We start from the raw sequence: 16,701 nt of genomic DNA on the forward strand, positions 1-16,701 counted from the left end.
TCGAGTGTTCTATGTTTTCCTCTAAGAGTTTTATAGTCTCTCGTCTTACATTTCGGTCTTAAATCCATTTTGGTTTTATCCTTGTTTATAATGTTAGGAAGTGTTCTAATTTTGTTCTTTTCCATGTAGCTGTCCAATTTTCCCAGCACCATTTATTGAAGAGGATGTCTTTGCCCCATTGTATATTTTGTCTCCTTTGTCAAAAATAAAGTACCCATAGGTGCATGGGTTTATTTCTGGGCTTTTTTTCTTGCTCCATTGGACTATATGTCTGTTTTCATGCTACTTCCATTCTGTGTTGGTGGCTAAGAGGTTAAAGCATCTGCCTACAATATGTGACCCGGGTTTGATACCTGAATCAGGAACATCCCCTGAAGAATGAAACGGCAATCCACTCCAGCATTTTTGGCTGGAGAATCCCTTGGACAGAGGAGCCTGGTAGGCTACAGTCCACGTGGTCACAAAGAGTAGGACATGACTGAGCAACTTCACTTTCTTTCTTTCTTTCTTTCTTATACTGTCTGGTTGACTGTAGCTTTGTGGTCTAATCTGAAGTCAGAAAGATTGATTACTGCAGTTCCATTCTCCTTTCTCGACTGCTTTGGCTATTTGGGGTCTTTTGTATTTTCACATGAGTTGTGAAATTTTTTATTCTAGTTTGTAAAATATGTCATCAGTAATTTGATAGGAATCACATTGAATTTATAGATCGTGTTTAATAGTATAGTCATTTTCAATATATTGATTCTTCCTATCCAGGATCATGGAATATCTCTTCATCTGTTTATGTCATTTTTTATTCTTTCATTAGTGTCTTACAATTTTCTGTGTACAGTTCTTTTGTCTCCTTAGGTAAGTTTATTCCTAGATATTTAATTATTTTTGTTACAATGGTGAATGGAATTGATTCCCTAATTTCTCTTTCTGATTTCTCATTGTTAGTATACAGAAATGCAAGTGATTTCTATGCACTGATTTTGTATCCTGCAAGGTTGATAAATTTACTGATTAACTCCAGTACTTTCCTGATACTATCTTTAAGGTTTTCTATGTACAGTACCTTGCCATCAGAAAACAGTGAGAGCTTTGCTTCTTCTTTTTCAATATGGATTGCTTTTATTTCTTTTTCTTCTCTGATTACAGTATCTAGGACTTCCAAAACTGTGTTGAATAATAGTGGCAAAAGTGGACACCCTTGTCTTATTCCTGATCTTGGGGAGAATGCTTTCAGTTTTCACCACTGAGAATAATGTTTGCTGTAGGCTTATCATATGGCCTTTACTATGTTGAGGTAGGTTTATTCTATGTCCATTTTATGAAGAGTTTTAATCATAAATCGGTGGTGAATTTTGTCAAGGGCTTTTTTTTTGCATCTATTAAGATTATCATATGGTTCTATCTTTCAATTTGTTAATATGGTATATCACATGATTTATTTCTATATACTAAAGAGTCCTTGCATCCCTGGAATAAACCCAATTTGATCACAGTGTATGAACTTTTTGATGTGTTGCTGAATTCTGTGTGCTAAATTTTTTTTGAGGATTTTTGCATATATGTGCCTCAGTGATATTGGCCTGTAGTTTTCTTTCTTGTGTATTATCTTTGTCTGGTTTCAGTATCGGGGAAATGGTGGCCTCATAGAATGAGTTTGGAAGTGTTCCTTCCTCTGCAATTTTTTGAAAGAGTTTTGGAAGGATAGACATTAGCTCTTCAGTAAATGTTTAATAGAATTCTCCTGTGAAGCCATCTGCTCCTGGGCTTTTGTTTTCTGGGAGATTTTTGATCACAGCTTCAATTTCAGTGCTTATAACTGAGTTGTTCATAATTTCTATTTCTTCCTGGTTCAGTCTTGGAGATTGAACTTATCTAAGAACCTGTCCGTTTCTTCCAGGCTATCCATTTTATTGCCATAAGTTGTTCATAATAGTCTCTTGTAATCTTTTGTACTTCTGCGTTGTCTGTTGTAGCCTATCCTTTTTAGTTTCTAATTTTATTGATCTGATTCTTCTCTCTTTCTTTCTTGATGAGTCTGGCTAAAAGGTTTGTCAATTTTGTTTATCTTCTCACAGAACCAGCTTTTAGTTTTATTAATATTTTCTATCATTTCTTGCTTTTTTGTTTCATGTATTTCTTCTTGGATCTTTATGATTTCTTACCTTCTGGTAATTTTTTTTGTGGTTGTTGTTCTTCTTTTTCCAGTTGTTTTAGGTGTAAAGATAATTTTCCTATTTGATGTTTTTCTTGTTTCTTGAGGTAAGATTATATTGCTATAAACTTCCCTCTTAGAACTGCTTTGGCTGCATCTCATAGGTTTTGAGTTGTTGTGTTTTCATTGTCATTTGTTTCTAAAAAGTTTTTATTTCCCTTTTAATTTCTTCAGTAACCTGTCAGTTATTTAGAAACGTGTTTAATCTCCATGTGCTTGTGTTTCTTACAGTTGTTTTTTTTTTTTTTCCCTTGTAATTGATACCTTAGTCTCATAGCACTGTGGTCAGAGAAGATGCCTGATATATTTCAGTTTTCCTAAATTTACTGAGGTTTGATTTGTGACCCAAGACATGGTCTATCCTTGAGAATGTTGCATGTACACTTGAGAAGAATGTGTATTATTTTTTTTTTTTTTGCATTTGGATGGGATGTCCTATTTATATCAATGAGACCCATCTCATCTAATATATCATTGAAGACTTGTTTTTCTTAATTAATTTTCTGTTTTGGTGATCTGTTTGTTGGTGTGAGTGGGGTGTTAAAGTTTCCTAGTATTATTGTGTTACTGTCCATTTCTTCTTTTATGTCTGTTAATGTTTGTCTTATGTATTGAGGTGCTCCTATGTTGGGTACATAGACATTTACCATTGTTATGTCTTCCTCTTGGACTGATCCCTTGATCATTATGCAGTGTCCTTCCTTATCTCTTATAATCTTCTTTATTTTAAAGTCAATTTTGTCTGTTATGAGGATTGCTACTCCAGCTTTCTTTTGCTTCCCATTTACATGGAATATATTCTTCTATTCTCTCACTTTAGTCTATATCTGTCTTTAGGTCTGAATTGGTTTTCTTCTGGACAACACATATATGGTTCTTGTTTTTGTATCCATTCAGCCAGTCTTTGTCTTTTGGTTGGAGCATTTAATTCATTTACATTTAAAGTGATTATTGATATATATGTTCCTATTGCCATTTTCTCAATTGTTTGGGGTTGATTTTGTAGATCTTTTTTCTTCTATTTCATGACTACATAAGTCCCATTAACATTTGTTGCAAAGCTGATTTGGTGATACTGAATTCTCTTAGATTTTGCTTGTCTGAAAATCTTTTGATGTCTCCATCAGTTTTGAATGAGATCCTTGATGGGTACAGTACTCTTGGTTTTACATTTTTCCATTTCAGTACTTTAAATATATCCTGCCATTCCCTTCTGGCCTGCAGAGTTTCTGCTGAAAGGTCAGCTGTTAAGCATATCAGGTTTCCCTTGAAGTTACTTATAGCTTTTCTCTTGCTGCTTTCAATATTCTTTCTTTGTGCTTAGTCTTTGTTAGTGTAATTAGTATGTGTCTTGGCATGTTTTTTCTTGTGTTTATACTGTATGGCACTCTTTGTGACTCTTGGACTTGATTGACTATTTCCTTTTCCATGTTGGGGAAATTTTCAACTATAATCTCTTCAAAAATTTTCTCATGCCTTTTGTTTATCTCTTCTTCTTCTTGGTCCCCTATAATTTGAATGTTGATCCATTTGATATTGCTCCAGAGGATTCTGAGACTACCCTCAATTCTTTTCATTCTTTTTACTTTATTCTGCTCTTCAGAAGTCATTTATACCATTTTATCTTCAAGCTCACTGATTCGTTCTTCTTCTTCAGCTATTCTGCTATTGATTCCTTCTAGGAGCCTGGTAGGCTGCAGTCCATGGGGTTGCTAGAAGTTGGGCATGACTGAGCGACTTCACTTTCACTTTTCACTTTCATGCATTGGAGAAGGAAATGGCAGCCCACTCCACTGTCTTGCCTGGAGAATCCCAGGGATGGGGGAGCCTGGTGGGCTGCTGTCTATGGGTTCACACAGAGTTGGACATGACTGAAGTGACTTAGCAGCAGCAGCAGAGTATTTTTAATTACAATAATTGTGTTGTTTGTCTCTCTATGCTTATTCTTTAATTCTTATAGGTCTTTGTTAATTGATTCTTGCATTTTCTCCATTTTGTTTTCAAGGTTTTTGATCATTTTTACTATCATTATTTTGAATTGTTTTTCAGATAGTTTGCCTATTTCTTCTACATTTATTTGGATGCTTGTGTTTCTAGTCCTTTCCTTCATTTGTGTAGTATTTCTCTGCCTTTTCATTATCTTTTTTTTTTTTAACTTATTGTGTCTGAGGTCTCCTTTTCCAAGGCTTCAAGGTTGAATTCTTTCTTCCTTTTGGTTTCTCCCCTCCTAAGGTTGGCTGAATGGTTTGTGCAAGCTTTATATGGGCTGAGATTTGTGCTGACATTTTTGTTTGTTTATTTCTCCTCAGATGAAAAAGGCTGAGTGAGGTGGTAATCCTGTATGTTGGTGATTGGGTTTGTATTTTTGTTTTGTTTGCTGTTTAGATGAGGCAATCTGCACAGGGTGCTACTGGTGGTTGGGTGATGCTGTGTCTTGTACTCAAGCGGTTTCCTTTGTCAGCTCTCACTATTTGATACTCCCTAGGGTTAGTTCTCTGGTAATCTAGGGTCTTGGAAACAAGACTCCCACTCCAAAGGCTCAGGGCTTGATCTCTGTTCAAGAATAAAGATTCCTTGGGTGGTCTGTTATGGCATTGAGATTAAAACAAATACCCAAAATCCTGAAACCAAAGATGAACCCCAGACAAATAGCAGTTAAAAAAATCAGGCAAATAATAATTGAAATAATGGAATATACACATATACGTATACACCCATAAGCAAAGTCGAAACAGTCCAATGGAAGTAAAGTACCCAGATTGACCCAGTGAACAAAGGAAATAAAAAATTATACTTACCGTTTAATTGCAAAACTAACTAAAATAAAAAGTGGAAAACAAAAGTAAAGCAAGGTGCCAGGTGTGGAATAAAGCAATGAAAACAAAACTAACAAATATGTTGAGGGAAAAGAAAGAAAAAAAAAAAGAATAGATATGCAAAGTTAAATAGAGATAGATGAAGAAGATTTCTATACATAAAAGATTACCACGGGGAAAAGAACAGTAGGAAAAGCAAACAAAGGAATAAATGTAGCAAAATAAAATAGGCTTAAAAAGTAAAGATTAAAATTATAGAAAAGAGCACCTAAAAAGAAAGAAAGAGAAGGAAGAAGAAAGAAAAAAAATGAAAAAAAGCAAAAAGAAAACTCCACAGAACTGCAAAAGCCCAATCTAGAGGCAGAGGTTTATAACAGCAGTAAAAATTGTGACTGAGTATACACATATGCACATACATCCATAATCAAAAACAAGACAATCCAACAACAAAAAAAGTGTAATAGATTGACCCAGCAAACAAAGGAATCCAAAGCATGTATCTACCAGTTAGGAACAAAACTAACTAAAGCACAAAGTGGAAAACAAAACTAAAACAAGGTACAAATTGGGAACAAAGCAATGAAAATAAAACTAACAAATATGTTGAAAGAAAAAGAGAGAAAGAAGAGAAAGGAAGAATAGATATGCAATGTTAAATAGAGGAAGATAAAGAAGATTTATAAACTCTAAAGATTAATTGCAAGGGGGAAAAGAACAGTAGGAAAAGCAAACAAAGGCATAAATACAGAAAAAAATTTACAGGTTTAAAAATTAAAATTAAAAAAGAGAGAGAGAAAAAAGAAAAAGAAAACTCCACAGAACTGCAAAAGGCCAACATAGAGAAAGATGTTTATAACAACAGTAAAAAACATGACTGAGGAAAATAAAAAAGCTCAGAAGCATATTTAGATTTCATAGTGCCAATAAAATTGACAACTAAAACAGTGAAGTCCCCCATGGCTGGGGTCCTACTCTGTAGATGGGTGGATCAGGAACTTAAAAGGGCACCCTGGGTGGAGTCCGACTCTGTTGCTCAGGGCATCAGGCGTTTGATGGGCCAGCCTCTCTATTGTTTAGCTGCCCATCCTGACAGGTGGGGAGAGGGAGGCTGTAGTGATGGTTCCACCCCCTATGCATGACTCAGCAGTATCGCTTGCTTCCGTGGCTGCCTGGCTTTCCTTCACAGGCATTTCCCCCCACAATCTCCTACCTCACATCCTCTCGATCTGTCTCTATGGTGAACAGCAGCCCTCGCGCTGGGATTGCTCCACAATCCCTAAACTCCAGCTCCCAGCTGCTACACCTTCCTGGAGACTTGCATTTCTTTCTGGGGTATGTATGGCTGCAGCAAGAACGGTCTGATTCTCACCCCATCTAGGCTGGCACAGATCAGCTGTTTCACTCCCAGCCTTAAATGTTTCTCCTCTGACTCAGACAATCACCCTGATGTGGGTATTAGGCCCCTGCTTCAGTTCCCCCACCCACAGAGGGCAGGTGCATTCCTACTAACACTCCTGTTTTTCCCCCTAGTTCCTTCATCCTACTGAATGTTCTGTGGTTCTCTATATTCTTTTCCACTGGTCAGGTAGTCCTGTCTGATCTCAGCAACTGTTTTGAATTAACTTATGTGTCTGAAGGTGTATTCTCGATATATTTGTGGAGAGAGATGAACTCCACAGCCATCTACTCCTATGCCATCTTGCTCTCTCTGAATGTTGAGTTTTAAGTCAGTTCTTTCACTCTCCTCTTTCACTTTCATCAAGAGGCTCTTCAGTTCCTCTTCACTTTCTGCCATAAGGGTGGTGCCAATGCATATCTAAGGCTAGTGATACTTCTCCAGCAATCTGGATTCCAGCTTGTGCTTCATGCAGCCTGGCATTTCTCATGATGTACTCTGCATAGAAGTGAAATAAGCAGGGTGACAATATACAGCCTTGATGTACTCCTGTCTTAATTTGGAACCAGTCTGTTGATCCATTTCCAATTCTAACTGTTGCTTCTTGACCTGCATACAAATTTCTCAGGAGGCAGGTCAGGTGGTCTAGTATTCCCATCTCTTTAAGAATTTTCTACAGTTAGTTGTGATCCACACAGGCAAAGGCTTTGGTGTAGTCAATGAAGCAGAAGTAGAGCTTTTTCTGGAAAACTCTTGTTTTTTTTATGATCCATCAGATGTTGACCACTCGATCTCTTGCTTCTTTGCCTTTTCTAAATCCAGCTTGAACATCTGGAAGTTCTCAGTTCACGTACTGTTGAAGCCTAGCTTGGAGAATTTTGAGTATTTGCTAGCATGTGAGATGAGTGCTATTGTGTGGTAGTTTGAGCATTCTTTGGCAATGCCTTTCATTGGGATTGAAATGAAGACTGACCTTTTCCAGTCCTGCGGCCACTGCTGAGTTTTCCAAATTAGCTGACATATGGAGTGCAGCACTTTCACAGCACCATCTTTTAGGATTTGAACTGGTGCCGGGAGCCACCATGGGAGATCCCACCCATGACAAGGTCATGTGGAAGAGAACTGTTAAGCAAGGCTTCAGAACTCAACAGGTTCCCTAGGCTTTCTCGAGCATCTACCCCCCAAAACAGAATCTGTGTTTTACTACTTCATGGCTTTCACTAACTCCTCTGACATTAACAGGGGGCTAACCCTGATCACCTTTTTCTGGAGAAAATCAACTTAGAACTATAGCTAATAAGTCTCCTGGACATGAGAAAAATATTTCCAATCAAAACCCCTCTGTTAGCATTTTAGTTTGCTTGGCAGATATATCTAGACTCTTACAGCTACACATGTGATTATTTATATCCTCCCAACTGTGAGAGGCACAGAAATCCTAAAACATTGAGCCTTTCAAAGAGTTAAAAGTTATTAGAGTAGTGCTAATGTAGGATTTCATTATTTGGCCAATGCTTGTTGCCAAGTTCCCATATCTCTTATCCACTTTGCACCTGGGAGTGCATTAGTTAACATAGTTGGAATGTAAGAAAAACAAGTGTAGCCTTGAAATTAACCATATCAGACTTTTGAGCTAATTGGTTCTTTCTTGTAACTCACTACACCTTTACTCTGTGAGAATGTAACTCTGTTTAATACTTTCTGAGGCTGACATAGATTAGAAATATAAGGAAAAACATTTCAAGGGAAAATAAGTTTTCTGGTTGAGAAGCCTTTATCAAAAGAGGGTCATAAAATGTTCACAGGCCTCCAAGGCCAGAAGATAATGTACACAATATTGTTTATGGGAAAGGTTTGCAGAAAAAATCCTGGTTTCGATAAAGACAAAACAGATGTAATATTTGGGCTGACTCTGTATGACTTTGCATCTTTCATTTCCCTCTATGTACAAGTGAAGGTATAAAAGACCCTTTTAAAAATAAAAACAATGGGCCTCGCTTGAAGAATCTTGGTCACCCCGTGTTTTTCTTTTTTCTCTTTTTTCCTCTCTTACTTTCTTTTTTCAGGCTGATCCCTTAGAGCATAGAGGCTCCCTGCGTTCACTTATCTGCCCGGGTTTCTGAGACCTGAACGGGAAGACGTTCTCCGTCTTCACTCCCTTGGGAGACCGGGAAGGCACCTGTGGCCTCCGTGAACAAGGGCAAACTTCTTGTCTCGAAGTTTTATTGGCTTTCTATGTAAACCAAGGAATATCAGCCTCTTTCTCTTCTCTATTTTCTCATCTATAATATTCTTTTCTTATCTCTCTCTCTAAATCATCCACAGACGCCGTTTTTCCTTCAGGTTCCCCTAGATCCTGCGGGGGCTGGACCCCGGCAAACTGGCTCAGTTGGAATTCCATCAACTCCTCTAGCTTTGTTCATAGTGATGCTTCCTGAGGCCCACTTGACCTCCCACTCAGGATGTCTGGTGCTGATCATTGTGGTTGTCTGGGTCATTAAGATATTTTTTGCATGGTTCTTTTGTGTATTCTTGCCACCTCTTCTTAATATTTTTTGCTTCTGTTAGGTCCATACCATTTCTGTCTTTTATTGTGCCCATCTTTGCATGAAATATTCCCTGGTATCTCTAATTTTCTTGAAGAGATCTCCAGTCTTTCCTATTCTATTGTTCTACTCTATTTCTTTATTTATCCCCCTCGTGGTATCAAAGAATCCTCTCTTTCTTTGTATTGATCACTTAGAAAGATTTTCTTCCTTAGCGTACATTCTATTGGCTACTGCTATTAGTACAAACCCTAGCACCGAAGATTTCAAATTCCTCTTTGTCTCAGTGGTAAATACTCATGAATTCTCTGCTGGCTTTCTACTTCACAACTCATGTTAAACTATAGATCTTCCTCTTCCAATCATAGTGTCTAACTGGGCTTATTTTAATGTGTCCCCGCCTTCATTTCACATTCTGAAAGTTGTGAATGATGCCGCTTTCATTCATTTTTTTCCCTTGGTACATTGTAATTATGTTATTATAATATAATATAATATATACTATAATATGATTATATAATATAAGAAATATTATATAAATATAATAAAATGTATAAATATAATATATAATTATATAATATAATGGTTATATTATTAATTATTATTGATATTATTATTATCTTATTATTGACATTATTGTCATTGCAATGTAGGTTTTAATCTGTGATAAATCTTCACTGTTTTTGCATTTCCTTATTCAGAATACTGTGTTTACTTTGCTTTACTGAAACTGCCTTATTTGTGTATTTAGTATAACCAAAAATTTTATAATGTTCAATTTAATAACCTTATAAAAATCTTTTTTATTCTCTTTGTTCAAATTTAAACTATGATTTCTTCATATTCTTTACCAATTTGTTTAAGTAATGAGATTTCTCCTTTTTTTTTGTTTGTTTGTTTTCCTCTCTCTGCTTCAGTATCTTGCTTCTTCGTACTTATTTACCTTAGATATGGGGATAACCTTTAAACTTAAGACTTTATTTTCATATTTACACTTTTGAGTAAATTTGCCTTCCTTGGTATCCAGTGTAAGAAAAAGCTAATTGGTACCCATGTATTATATTGAAATTTCTAAACTTGATTTCAGATAACTTTCTTTGACAATGATTTTCCTCAGATTTGTATTTTTATTTCACTGTTCTACAAGGAGAATATTTTTATTTTGTATTTTAGTTACTAAAATTCAGCAAATATAAAGCATAATTAATTTATAGTCCCTGTCTTTTCTCCTCAAAAAGAAAGTGGTGTAGTGAATGCCGTTACAGTCCCCTCACTCCTTCATTCAGTTAACTAAAATGATTAGCTTATTTTAACTGTATATAAACATATTCAGTGGTTTGGACAAAATTTGATGATAAATAAACGTTTCTGATGTCAAAGAGTTTATGATACAATCATTAGGGAATATGTCAACATAAAAACAATGACGGTAACAGAATGTAATTGTATACTGAAGAGAATTTTATATGAGATATAATAAGAATTTGGATCTCTAAAGACTTGAACTAGTGCTTTCTTTTTGGCTTTCTCACAATTACTAAAAACAGCCAACTCTCCTTTTAAGAATTATTTTAGATTGTGGTTTTTTATTTATCTATCTATTTATTTTTGTTGTTCTCACAACCACCACTTTGCTTTAGAATATAATTTGTGGCACAGAATTAGGTTATTTTCTTCAATGAAAAATGATAATATAATTGGCTTCATAATCTTATTATAAAATATTACATTGATTAGAACCTATCTATATTCCCAGCAACTAGCATATATTCCAGAAGAGAACATATTTTGTAAAGCAAAGTGAGAATGCAAGATAACATCTTGTTTTACCATTCTCAGAAGACACACAAAAAAGAAAACATTTAGAAATTTAAATATTGCTTTTTTCCTCACAATATACAAAGCTTTTATATATTTCTCATCTGGGGACACATCAGGGAATCTAATCAGCGTTAGTCTTCATTTTCAAAGATAAGTCTACCTTCTAATAAATTTCAATACATTTTTACAGTGCACCTTTAAAAACTACCAGAAAAACAAATGTGATACTAACTCTTTACTCACCTATAAATAAATTTGCATATAATCATTCTGGAAGTCAAGATCTATCTTAGAGCATTGCCTCTTCTCTGAGTTTCTTGTTCACTTGAATATATTATATACTTAAGTCAAGCCAGATTAATCTTACCTCAGTCATGTTTCTTGTTTTGTTCATAGTTCTCTGCATGCTTGATATTACAATCAGAAAAAAAAAAAAAATGACAGTTTACATTGACAATGATGTATGCCAAAGTATGCCAACATATGGACTTTCCTGATAGCTCTGATGGTAAAGCATCTGTTTACAGTGCAGGAGACCCAGGTTCAATCCCTGGGTCAGGAAGATCCTCTGGAGAAGGAAATGGCAACCCACTCCAGTACTCTTGTCTGGAAAATCCCATGGATGGAGGAGCATGGTAGGCTAGAGTCCATGGGGTCCCAAAGAATCAGACATGAAGTGGCTGCTATAATTAATAACTTACTTAGAAGTATATGATCTCTAGATTATTAGAATCTAGAATTTTATCTAGAATCTTATAATTCTCCTCTAAAAATTTCATGATTTCTTAAATTTTTTTACTCATGCAAATATAATGTAAACTCCAAGCCAAGTGTTTTATCTACTGATTTTGCATCCTTCAAAGAATTTTACAAATGACTGGCCCCTGGAGAGAGTGTGGAGGAAAGAGAACTCTCTTTACTGATACAAACACCATGGAAAATAGCATGGAAATCCCTTAAAAATCTAGGAATAAAATTATCATATGACCCAGCAATCCTGCTACTGGACATATACCCTGAGGAAGCCAGAATTGAAAAAGACACATGTACCACAATATTCATTGCAGCATTATTTACAATAACTAGGACATGGAAGCAACCTAGATGTCCATCAGCAGATGAATAGATAAGGAAGTTGTGTTATGTACACAGTGGAGTATTATCCAGCTATAAAAAGGAATGCCTTTGAGTCAGTTCTAATGAGGTGGATAAACCTAGAACCTATTATACAGAGTGAGGTAAGTCAGAAAGAGAAAGACAAATACCATACATTAACACGTATATATGGAATCTAGAAGATGGTGCCGACTTTCCTACATACAGGATAGCAAAGGAGACGCAGACGTAAAGAACAGACTTAGACTCAGTGGGAGAGGAAAGAGTGGGATGATTTGAGAGAATAGCATTGAAACATATACCTTACCAAATGTAAAACAGATAGCCAGTGGGAGGTGGATGTATGAAGCAGGGCACTCAAAGTCTTTGCTCTGTGACAATTTGGAAGGATAAGGTGTGGAAGGATGCAGGAGTCGGGGCTCAGGACGGAGAGCAAATATGTGTCCCTGTGGCCAATTCATACTGATGCATGGCGACAGGCGTCACAGTACTGTAAAGTGTTTACCGTCCAATTAAAACAAATGTTTAAAAGAAGGACCAGGCTTTCAAAAGGCGTTCAATCAGCTTTTGTTGATATGTTAATAAAAAGTTATCAAATTAAGACAGTCATTCACAAGAACATTTTCTCTCATATATTTTATTTTTAATAATTAAAAAAATACAATGATGTAAAATGCATCACAATGCTGTCTTTTAAAATATTCAGAGAACTAATAAAAAGGGAATATGAGGGAGCTTATTCTCTATTTAACTTTATATAGATAATAATTCATATTCAAATATATTCTCTTAGCGTTTAAAAATATCCTTTATTTTAAATTAGACAGAATTGAAAGATGAACTCAGTCAGTACTTTTTGGAATAAAATCATAATACAAGAACCTCATCTCATATATTGCTGTACAGTCACATGATGACTTTACTTTGGAGAATTTTAATAGAAAGAATATAAGCAATAAACTAACTTAAATCTTGACTTTGCAAAATGTAAGATGCAAGGAATTTTAAAAGCTTTACTTAATAATTTACATTATTTCTTTTGCAAATTGCAGTGTTTTTTATATAAGCCATTGATTGATTTTATCCAAATTAAATTATCAAGAAATAAGGCATTTCATAAACCTCTGGGTTTAACAACTGTCCTATGGCAACATTTTCTAATGAGGTTAACTCAAAGTAATTATAGGAAATACTTTTTAGGGAATATTTGTTTAATTTGTGTTTACAATGTGCTACATGCCTTTTTTTAATATCTCTATTATTTCATGGCACACAGCAGGTACTTAATAAGAGTGTGCTGAATGTATAATTAATGAATATGTTAAAATTGATGATACAGAGAAACCTTAAGTCAAGTAGCTAAGGAAATTATCTCTGCAGTAAGTCATTCATTGATAAAAGTCATTCAAGGAGTGCTTTTTGAGCTTCTACTATTTATATGAATTGGAAGACTGTGATGAATAAGATGGATTTCTTGCTCTCATAAAGTTTATATGTTTAGTAGGAGAAAACAGGGGAGAAGGCAATGGCACCCCACTCCAGTACTCTTGCCTGGAAAATCCCATGGATGGAGGAGCCTGGAAGGCTACAGTCCATGGGGTCGCTGAGGGTTGGACACGACTGAGCGACTTCATTTTCACTTTTCACTTTCACGCATTGGAGAAGGAAATGGCAACCCACTCCAGTGTTCTTGCCTGGAGAATCCCAGGGACAGGGGAGCCTGGTGGGCTGCCGTCTATGGGGTCGCACAGAGTCAGATACGACTGAAGTGATTTAGCAGCAGTAGCAGCAGGAGAAAACATGAAAATAACTAAAACAATTTTTTAAAATGATAAGTGCCATTAATAAAAGCAGCATTAATATTAGTAAGCTGTATTAGAAAGTGACTGCTGCTATGACTTGAATGTTTATAATTCCCCAAAATTCATACTTTGAAATCCTAACCCTCTAAAATGAAGGTATTAAGAGGTGCAGCTTTGGGGAGGTGCTTAAGTCCTGAAGGTGGAGCCCTCAATGAACTAGATTACTGAATTTTATAAGAGACTCCAAAGAGATCCTGAACCCCTTCTGCACTGTGAGGACAATGCAAGAAATCTGTGATCTGCGAGAAGAGAAGGCCTTTATGCTATCATGTTGGTACTCTGACTTCCTGCTTCCAAAACTGTGAGAACTAAATTTCTGTCTTTTTATAAGCTATTCAATAAGTGGTATTTTGCTGGAGTAGCCTGTTTGGGGTTAGGGTTGGGGGAAGACTCTTGAGAATCCCTTGTACTGCAAGGATATCAACCCCAGTCAATCCAAAGGAGATCAACCCTGAATATTCATTAGAAGGACTGATGCTGAAGCTGGCCACCTGATAGGAAGAACTGACTCATTGGAAAAGACCCTGATGCTGGGAAAAACTGAAGGCAAAAGAAGGGGGTGGCAGAGGATGAGATGGTTAGATAGCATCACCAATTCAATAAACATGAATTGGAGCAAACTCTGGGAGATAGTGGAGGACAGAAGAGCCTGCTGTGCTCCAGGGTCTATGGGATTGCAAAGAGCTGGACACAAATTAGTGACTGAACAACAGCAATAGCCTGAATTGCCAAAGTAAATCAGGTAAGGATATTAATAGGCAGTGTCAGAGAAGGCCTAACTGAAAAGGTGATATACAGTGAATAGAAATGCAAGGTAAAAAGATCAGAATAAAACAGAAAATTCCTTTGGTTAGCTGAGAGGGAAGTTTTGGTTAAAGTATCTCAGAGGATCCTAGATATTCTGAGAAATAGTAAACCTATGAGACATTAAAGGGAAAGGCGTGGCAGTGTAGAGATCCATAAAAGTATTTTAGGAGCAAATGCAAGAAATACTAACTTTTTTGGAATGCAACATTTTGCCTCTTACCTTATGGGGTCTGGAGAAATAGGATATAAATGTGCACATTCATATTTTTATGTCAACTTACATTTAACAAATATCTTAGTAGCTATTAAATCATTATTAAATATGAATTAGCACTATTAAGTATTGTCCATATTTGCAGTTTGTAGTAATGAATACTTTCTGCTAAAATAAGGAGGAGGGAACATAGAAATTATATTCTTCTTATTTTATTTCTCAAGGGATTCTTTAGGACAAAGGGGGAAAAAAAGCAGTGGAGGATATAGATGAAATACTGAATCATTTGATAGGAACAGAAACTGGAGAGAAAATCTGGGTTTCAACGCAGAGCAAAAGTGAAGTAAGGAGTGTAGAGAAGGGGTCATTCAGAAGTTGTGGAAAGAAGTGCATTCAGAACCTTGCAATGGGGAGAACACAAGAGTCATTTCAGCCAGAGGCCACTGATCAATCTGTGGCTCTCAGCGCTGGGAATCATTTTTGATTTGAGATGTAAATTTACTCGGGTAGCTTTATATGATCTTTTTGAAACAGAAACATCCATTTCCCTTCAGTTCAATTCAGTTCAGTCACTCAGTCGTGTCTGACTCTTTGCAACCCCATGAATCGCAGCACACCAGGCCTCCCTGTCCATCAACTCCCGGAGTTCACTCAGACTCATGTCTATCAAGTCTGTGATGTCATTCAGCCATCTCATTCTCTGTTGTCCCCTTCTCCTCCTGCCCCCAATCCCTCCCACCATCAGAGTCTTTTCCAATGAGTCAACTCTTCACATGAGGTAGCCATAGTACTGGAGTTTCAGCTTTAGCATCATTCCTTCCAAAGAAATCTGATCTCCTTCAGAATGGACTGGTTGGATCTCCTTGCAGTCCAAGGGACTCTCAAGAGTCTTCTCCAACACCACAGTTCAAAAGCATCAATTCTTCAGTATTCAGCCTTCTTCACAGTCCAACCCTCGCATCCATATATGACCATAGCCTTGACTAGATGGACCTTTGTTGGCAAAGTAATGTCTCTGCTTTTGAATATACTATCTAGGTTGGTCATAACTTTTCTTTCAAGGAGTAAGCATTTTTTAATTTCATGGCTGCAGTCACCATCTGCAGTGATTTTGGAACCCAGAAAAATAAAGTCTGACACTGTTTCCACTGTTTCCCCATCTATTTCCCATGAAGTGATGGTATCAGATGCCATGATCTTCGTCCTCTGAAGGTTGAGTTTTAAGCCAACTTTTTCACTCTCCTCTTTCACTTTCATCAAGAGGTTTTTTAGCTCCTCTTCACTTTCTGCCATAAGGGTGGTGTCATCTGCATATCTGAGGTTATTGATATTTCTCCCAGCAATCTTGATTCCAGCTTGTGTTTCTTCCAGTCCAGCGTTTCTCATGGTGTACTCTGCATATAAGTTAAATAAGCAGGGTGACGAGATAAAGCCTTGACGTACTCCTCTTCCTATTTGGAACCAGTCTGTTGTTCCATGTCCAGCTCTAACTATTGCTTCCTGACCTGCATACAGATTTCTCAAGAGGCAGGACAGGTGGTCTGGTATTCCCATCTCTTTCAGAATTTTCCACAGTTTCTTGTGATCCACACAGTCAAAGGCTTTGGCATATTCAATAAAGCAGAAATACTTAGAATCTCAGAAATTCTTGCTCAGAGACCATTCTGAAGCCAGTATCTGATACTAATTTCCAGCACACATGACAAACAAATTTTACTGATTATATAGACTGTTAAAAATAACACTTCTTCAATGAATTGTGGTGACAAGCTCCTGCCCAAGGGGAATCAGAGTTCTTACGGCCTAAGCAGAGCTGTTTGCTGAGCTGTTTTCACGGAGCCTGTATAACAAAACATCTCTGTGCCCTTTGACTGATTTAAGACTGTGTGAGAATTCTATTTACCTAATATATGA

Source organism: Capra hircus, chromosome 12, assembly GCF_001704415.2.
Source record: "Capra hircus breed San Clemente chromosome 12, ASM170441v1, whole genome shotgun sequence".
Taxonomy (NCBI): domain Eukaryota; kingdom Metazoa; phylum Chordata; class Mammalia; order Artiodactyla; family Bovidae; genus Capra; species Capra hircus.